The sequence below is a fragment of the Condylura cristata genome, unplaced genomic scaffold (assembly GCF_000260355.1).
Source record: "Condylura cristata isolate star-nosed mole 26May11 unplaced genomic scaffold, ConCri1.0 scaffold00015, whole genome shotgun sequence".
NCBI lineage: Eukaryota > Metazoa > Chordata > Mammalia > Eulipotyphla > Talpidae > Condylura > Condylura cristata.
The window spans coordinates 35907105-35915597 of NW_004567116.1; positions in this window are offsets into that span (position 1 = coordinate 35907105).

Consider the following 8493-nt stretch of genomic DNA (forward strand, 5'->3'; position numbering starts at 1 on the left):
GAGGGGAGCAGCGGGCGAGACAGGAGAGGTCTGCCGCGCCATGTGGTCTCCTCCGGGGCAGGCAGGATTTGAACTCATGCGGAAGTGGCTTCAGCTTCTCAGTGCAGTGCTTTAACCCGCTGCGCCACCAGGGAGGGCCAGAAGAAGACCTCTTTTTTAATCGAAGTTGTCTCTTTTATTTGTGTGCCAATTTGCTATTTTCTACTCATTTCTCTGTTATTGTTTCCCTTTGAGTTTTTATTTTTTTGATTGATTAAAATAGTTAACTTATTTTCAGCATTTATTCTTTCCACATGTACATATTTAAAGATGTATTTCTTCTCGTGGTGTAACCATATTTGCATTACACAACTTTTCAAGAAACAAGTACTTTCTGAATATTTTATGTGTCATTGGTGAAACAGATGGAAAAATATGACTTTACTGAAATAGAAATAAAATGAAATAGTCACCTTGCCAAGAAAGGATGAATCTTCTAATATGTAAGATATGTGAAGAAAGTGAACAAACAAGGTATTCCAAGGGACCACTTATATTGAGCTATAAGAGCAGGTTACTCATTAGAAGTCACTTAGAAAAAAATCAAAAACTGAAAAATGTACTCCAGTGTTTTTATACACTCCCTTTTGAATTTCTTTTCATTAACTAGTTCATTCAAATGGCATAATTAAACCTCTACTTTATCTCAATACAGTTGTAGTAACTGGGGATAAACTAATGAAAATTTTGCTATAGCATCTACTTTATAGAGCTAATATGCTAATAAGAATGAGAAAAATATCATTTCAGGGGAATATAAATATCATGAAGAAGATGAAGTGGGTTCATTGAAGCAATAGAATTGATAAAATTGTGAAAAATAATACTTTGGGTAGAGTGCTCAGGGAATGCCCCATGAGGAGGAAATATTTGAATGGCGACTGAATGGAGGAAGGCATTTAAGGGACTTAGAAAATTGTGCCCTGTTCATTCAAACCCGTATCAAGGAATCTTTATATAAAAATTATATTTTTTATAAATTGAGGAAATAGTGTGCAGAGGAGAGAAAGAGAGCAAGAGAAGCTTGGGAGGAAGGGGAGGAGAGAGAACTGCAGAGGATGGGATGGGCTAAGGACAAAGTCCCAGTTGTACTTTCATTCAGGAATTTTACTTATGAATTATGAATCACACACACTCTATAAGAGGTGAGGAATTAAATATAATGAAATGTATGGGAATAGTGAATGTAAGGGAATAATAAAGTCTTGTCTGCTGTCTTCATATAAAAAGAAAGAGATTGAGGAGAATTTGCTTGCATGTATTAATTCTTCATATTAGTATCCATCCCAAGGGAAGCAGTGTTGTAAGGAAAATATAAATATTTCCTAGTAGTCATGATAAATGATGTGCACCAGGAAGATGCCAAGAGATATTTCTTCAATATGTAGAGACTGAGGTAAATCGCATAATGATTAGGCTGTGAAAATAGCAAAAGGCCTGAGCTAGGATAAGAGATAGAGGGAAAAGTGTGAAAACAGGGAAAGAGAATGTATATGGACAGCCACAAACTTCTGAGTTGACACTTTTACCTGCAAGTACTTATACTCTCATTGTACAAGATTTCACACAAAAAAACCAAGGGGCAAACCCAACTGCAAGAAGGGCAACTAACCAAAAGGTATCAATTTAATGAGTTTCTGACCATATCATACAGGTGTGCAAATATGAATGGCAAATGTACTTTTTAGACTAGATCGGTTATAGTAAAACTGATCAATAAATGTTCTTGAGTTAATGAATTTGCGAATAAATGGGTTAGGAAGCATGATCATGAAGGACAGATTTTGTGAAAACAGGACTCAGGGCTAGAATGATGAAGTATTTGAGAAACAGAATAAGGTGCTATAATGCAGGATGATCATGAGATGGCATGATGAGGTGAGAATGAGAAGGTGGACTTTATCTTTTATCCTTATGAAGATCAATTCTAGGAAAAGGAGGGTGGAGGTTAGGGGCAAAGTGTAGAATAAGAAGATGCCACCTTGAAGACAAAGCTGCTGCAGAGGTAGATAGAACCCCAGCAGCTAATTAAGGTGTCAAATGAAATGCCAATAGTCAGTGTTACTTCTGAACCCAGTATAAAGTGAAAGATTTATGAATGTATGTTCCTATAATAAGTCGGTTACATTGTGTACTGATTAGGTGATTGGGTACTTTGGTCAATGTTTACATGCTTGGAAATGATGAGTCAGATGGGAGGTAACATCAATTTTCAACCCTTCCTAGAAAATACACAGAAATAAGAAGATAAGTTAATTCGTTTGGATGTACTTATATTTTGTGCTCTAAATTTCTGATACGTATATTTCTAAGAGTGAACAAGAACCAGAAGATAAAGGGTATGGACATTTATTTTACATACTGACATGTTACTGTGTTTGTTCTTTATTATAAATATATATTTTAAAGATTTATTTATTCATGCATATGAGACCTGGGGTACAAGGCCAGTGGTGTGGGGTTGGGGAGGGGTGAGGTTTCACCAGAAATAGATTGGGGAACAGAACAGGCAGAGTGACAGAAATACACTGCAGAGGGGAATAGTGGGAGAGTCAGGAGAGGTCTGCTGCAACATGTGGGTCAGCTCCCTGGCTGGGGATCGAACTTGTGTTGTAGTGGCTGCAGATGGTTTCATAGTGTTATGCTTTAACCACTTGTGCCACCAGGGAGGCCCCTCTTTATTATATATTGCAATATGATTACCACCATATGTTATCTACCACTTCGATCTTATCACACAATAATCAGTCCTTTGTTGGGGTGAGAACATTTAGAATTAGTCCTCTAGCAATTTTGAGTATAATATGATGATATTGGCTAAAATCACTATTTAAACTCTTTAAATAAGAGCAAGGAAGATTAAAGTATTCTTTGCTCTTTACCAAGAATCTGAACTGAGAAAAGCAGAACAAGTGTCACTGATGGGACATCAGTAATGGCCACTGGCACCCACAGCGGCTGACTGTGGCGAAAGAATGCCTTTACCTAATGAAACTCACTTCCATCCTTCTTCATTCCTCCTCTTGGGTATCCCAGGGCTGGAAGGTATTTATGTCTGGCGTGGATTCCCCTTTTTCTTTGTTTATGTTGTTGCACTCCTGGGCCCACAGTTACCCACAACAGCAGTGATGTACATGAGGCAGAATGGCAGGGAGATCCAGATGTGTGCAGCCTCCAGCCTGGGAACCCCATTGAGGATGAAGAATGTCGGGGTCAGGCTGGTGCTTTTGGCTCCAGACACGATGGCTGCCAGGAAGGGAGCATTTCACATTCTTCATTAGCAGTGTTTCCTACACAGGAGTGAGTTAGGGTTTGAGATTCTGTAAGTGGAGGGCTTTTGACTCATGAATGCCACAGGCTTTCCTTTGTTAACCAGGATGCTTTGTTCTCCAGCTCTAGTTAGAGTTAAAATATGGTGTGTATACATGAACAGTACAGTCTTATCCTTTCCATGTCCCCATTGTAGCTTCTCTCACGCTCTATACCACAACCCAGAACACCTCTGGACCCTGCCACATTCCTGGACGTTGTCGTCTTCTTTTAAAAAATTTTTTTTGTTTTTCTATTTCTTCCCTTCTCTCAGATACTTCCCTGAGTCTTATCACTAAAAGCAGGTGGCTATATTCACAGAATCACTGGAGTCTAACTAGACCTTACTTGTAGCTTCACTTTCCAGCTTTGACAGCCAGTCAAAAATTAGCTCTCAGTCCTGCCTTATAGATTATAAAGAAATCTACAATTCTACATAAAATTTCCCTGTGTAACTTGCTTAAGGTAATATAATTATTTTTGAGAAAACAAAAAATATATTTACACTTTGTTTTTTACAGAAATTTATTTGTTAAGGGTTGTTTCACTCAGATATAGCATCCTCTTCCTTTTGACTTTTCTTCACCTTTCTTTTTTCCCAGCTCTCCATTCTCAGTACACTGAGGAGTCCCTGGAAGTTCTAAGTATTCTTGATTCAGTTTTAATTTCTATATTTCCTTTGTTACATATGAACAGGTAATTGGTACAAAATATACCATATCTGTAGGCTGTTATTTCTTATGCAAACAATAGAAATGATTTGATGACATTTCAGGGATGTTTAATGAAAGTTAAATGTTCTAGGTGGTTAAAGTATTTCTTTTAATTGAACACATAAAATGGTCTTTAATCTTTGGAATTGCTAATTTGTCTTCTGTACCCTAATCAATGTTAAACACTCCCTCTATCCACACTTGCAGTGTGAAGGCATGCATTGCATAAAGCTTGAGATCTTGTCATATAAACATCTAGAAGTCACCGCTACAAGCATTCTTACTTGTCTAGATATGTAAAATTGCTAGGGAATTAACAAAATGCAAGATACGACAAGCTTCAGAGTCATGTGGTTGCTAAGCCAGCTGTAACTCACGTAAATGATCTCCTTTATAAGGGAGTTCCAGGAAAGGCACTGCATGGAGAAACAATTATTTCATATCTTTGAATCAGAGAAATTTCAAGATTAAAATATGTAGTCTCCACTATCCTTATTGTGTACAGTGTGATTAAATGAATGTAATATGTGGAAAACAAGACCTAGGCCATCCAGGAAGAAAGAGTCTTTACCTCTTAAGTGCTTCTTGTTAAATTACCTTTTAACATTCCCCACATGTCTCCCTATACCAATCTAGTCCTATCTTAGTCAATAATATTTTTACTTCTCCCAAAATAGGTATTTTTGAAAATTTCCCAAAACTCACCTCAGAATTAGGCACACCCAAATCCTTGTACATAGTTGAGAATCTTTACGGGTTCTTTGAAATCTGGGGTGGCATCTCTTACAGAGGATTTTAGTTTCCTTGGAGAACTGCTCGTAAGACATCTCAGGTGGAGTGATTCTCCAAATTAGATGTCTCAGCAGCCTCTCTTGGTATAAAAAGAATCAGCAAAAACACATTAAAATCTAATACCTTTTCCCTAGTAACATAGAAAATCACATCATTAAAAAAATATATTTTGTTATAAGATAAATATATCCTTAATGTAAAAAAATCTGAAAAATTATGGGGTAGTATAATAAAATTTTCAAAATTACCTGTAATTCCAACATAGCAGACAGCTGTTCTAATAGTGTTTTTGGCACCCTAATCAGTTTATAATTATGCTTATATTTTGCATATATATAAATTTCATACTGTATGAAGTGTTCAGACATTTGTTTTCCATACCTGACATTATTTTTGAAGCTTTCTTGTCATTCTTTTTGTCTTGAAACTGAAACTTTCAGCAGTTAAACCTTCTTCCACCCAGTAATTATATAAAATTTCATTAATCTTGACTGTTTCTAATTGTTTTCCTTAAAAATAATTATTCTATGCATTTCTTGAGTACCCTTTTTGCATTACTAATTTCCTCTCTTCAGCTGATTAGAAATAAGATTAAAATTAGTGCATGTGCAAAAGACATGTGCAATTTTTATGATGTTGATAAATACAGGAAAATATTTCTGTAAAATATGTGTTGATTTTCACTTCCATACAGTTAATGAACTTTCCTCTAAATACTGACTATCCTGTGTTCTCTTTCTTCTTGTTGCATTGGTAAGAATACAATCTTTTCACATTATAAGTTAAGGTTATCTTCATTGTTGGAATATGTTTATTGAGGTATGTTGATTTATGGCATTATATATGTTGTAGGTGTATAGATTTGTACCTTTGCAAATGTTTGTTATCACACTACAGCTGCCATCAGAACACCAATAATCTTCCACCATCCTTCACCTAGTCCCCCTCCCCTTTCCTCCCATTCTTCATCCTCCCTTTCTATTAGCCCAAGATCTGCAATCAGATTTCAGAGGTTTGCTTTTGTCTTTTCTTTTGCTTTGTTTTGACTCTCCAGTATTTTTCTGCTGGGTCTTACTCATCGACTGCAGATTTCAGATTGTATATTTAATAATGTATTTGTGAAGACACCATCTAAAGGAAAATCTGAGAGGATAGTAGCACTGGGAAGAGTTATGGACAAACATACCTCTCTGAAGAGTAGGGGTGCCAGGTATTGCTCACATATGTGTGAAAATGAAAGCTGGACAGATCATATTGTTCAACAAATTTGGTGCCTACTATGGGATGGGTATAACATTATCAAGGTTTTGGTGATTTCAGATGGAATCCAGTTATATTTTAGGGTAAAATGGCCATTTCATGGTGTGGACCCACTAAGATCTGCCCAGAAACTGAATACCATGAAAACTCCTGTGTATTCTTTGAAGAATTTGACTGCTCTAAGTCAAGCTGCGTTACTACAAAGCAGCACCAGTTATCCTGGGCTAACAGTCCACCAGGTGTCTCTATTAGTGAGAGCAGTTTAGAAAGCCTCCTGGCCCTACAGCATCTTCTTTAGTGCATCCACCCTGGTGGAGCCAGGGATGACCAGGGGCAAACCTCCTGCCAGTTGATTCCTACAGGCCTCATGGAGTGACAACCCAGAGAGGCTGTCTCTGTGCCTTCCTGACGGCTCCTCTTTCAGAAACTCTCCCTCTTACAGGAAAGCGGTCAGGTCCCACTGGAGTCTGCAGAGTGCCATATTCTTAAGCCCAAGCTCACATTCCTCCCCATGTGACCTGACTCAGTGGAGGCAACAGATTAGATTTTCCTTTTTTTCGAAGGAGAAGTTGTGTTGAAGGAATGGAGGAAGTAATGCAGGCCTGAGCAAAACTAGACCAGGCAAGCACCCCCCCACACACACCCCACACACACACAATGAAGGAGAAAAAACCGGACAAACAAGATAAGGAAGTATGGGGGGGGGGGGGGTGTTGGAAAGGGAAAAGCCACAAGACCAGATCCCGGCTTGCAAAATGCACACGCAAATGCTGACCCTTAAAACTATAGGTTGAAGAGGGACAATGTACATTTAAATTGATTGGATAATGGGAATGGTGTGGCCCAGCCTGATTGGACCTGAGGCACCAGGAAATGAGACATCTATTCCTGGAAACCTGTCATTGGGTGGTTGAACTGTGATCCAGTCTGTGATGTCTTTGAACCCATTTGCTAAGGTGAATTTGCGCGGGCTCTGAATTTGTGCGGGCTCTGACATATGTAACGGCCAATAAGGCCTGTGTATTCCCTGACATTCCTTTGGTCGGGGTCTTGCCTGAACCCTCGGTCCTGCGAGTCCTGCAGGGAACTGCTTGACCCTGGCTAGCCAGCCCAATAAACTCTACTTTGCGAATTGCATTCTTGTGTGGCACTCTGTCTTTCGCGGTAATCGAGTTCTCGGACCCTAACAGTGTCTATGGTAATTTTCACTTCAAGGACATAGCTACTCAGTGACAGAGCTCAGGGAAAGAATGAAAAAGATTTCATGTATGGTCTTAGCTTTTTTTTCATCAGTTCAGGGAAATCTAAACTACAACTGTGATAAAGGGTCATGTGCTTTGTGTCCTCCCGATCATTCTGTTTTGTTTTATGTTTCCATTTTCTGTATCTCTGTACCTTTACACCTGTGATCAGTCTGAAGTGGTTGAGTAGATTGCTCTGGAGATTCGCCTGCAATAAGATAATGTTTGCTCTCCATGCCTTCACCTTGTCATATCCTAGTACCCACTGTTTGACTGTAATAAGATTAAATTGATATCTGTGTGTCCGTTCTTGGTACCTGACATCTTAGTTCTAGAGCTCACCAAGCTGTGAGAGGCTTCCGTACAGCGATGTGCATTTTATAAGCTCACTGAGCTCTGCTGTACAGTTTAGTCTCTAAAGAAAGAGAATTTGAAATGAAGTCTTTTCTCTATTATTTCTGGCTCTCATTTTATTTCCCTCTCCTTGTCCTCCCTTTCTTTCCTCCCTTTTCTCTCTCCATAAATACTGAGTAGATTTTCTTCCATTACTTTAAAATTTTCAGTGATTTTTTGTCTCCATTATGAATTGGTTTAGAGTTTGGGTTTGCTTTTTTTTTTCCCCATGAAACCCAATTTTAAGTTTATAATGGGAAATGTTATAAAATTAATTAGAGATATTACCCACTGACTCAAATTTCATTTATTGCAATTTACTGCTCAAGATTTTTAAGTTTTGTTCTGGATTTATTTATTTATTTTACATTTTAAAAGGACAGGCTTAGTAGGAAAAGGAGAAAGAAAAAGCCAGAGGTGGGCAGGAGAGCTTCTTTTGTCCTTCATTGTTGTTAGAGGTATTGCCTCCCTTCATACACACCCTCTTCCCTGGGTGTTTTTGCATTTAAATTTTAATCTTAATGCTCCAAGACTTATCGAGTCTTGCTCTCCCATAAAACGAGGGCAATTAGAGCCACCCTGTAGTTTTGAAGTAAAAGGTCAATGAGATACTACTTAGGAAGTATGATTCCAATACCTGACAAAATGACAGTTTGGAAAAAGCAATTTCTTGATGTTTGCTAGTGTTTTGGTGTGTTTTAAAAACATTACCTGATGAACAAAATTCACCATATCCAAAAAACATC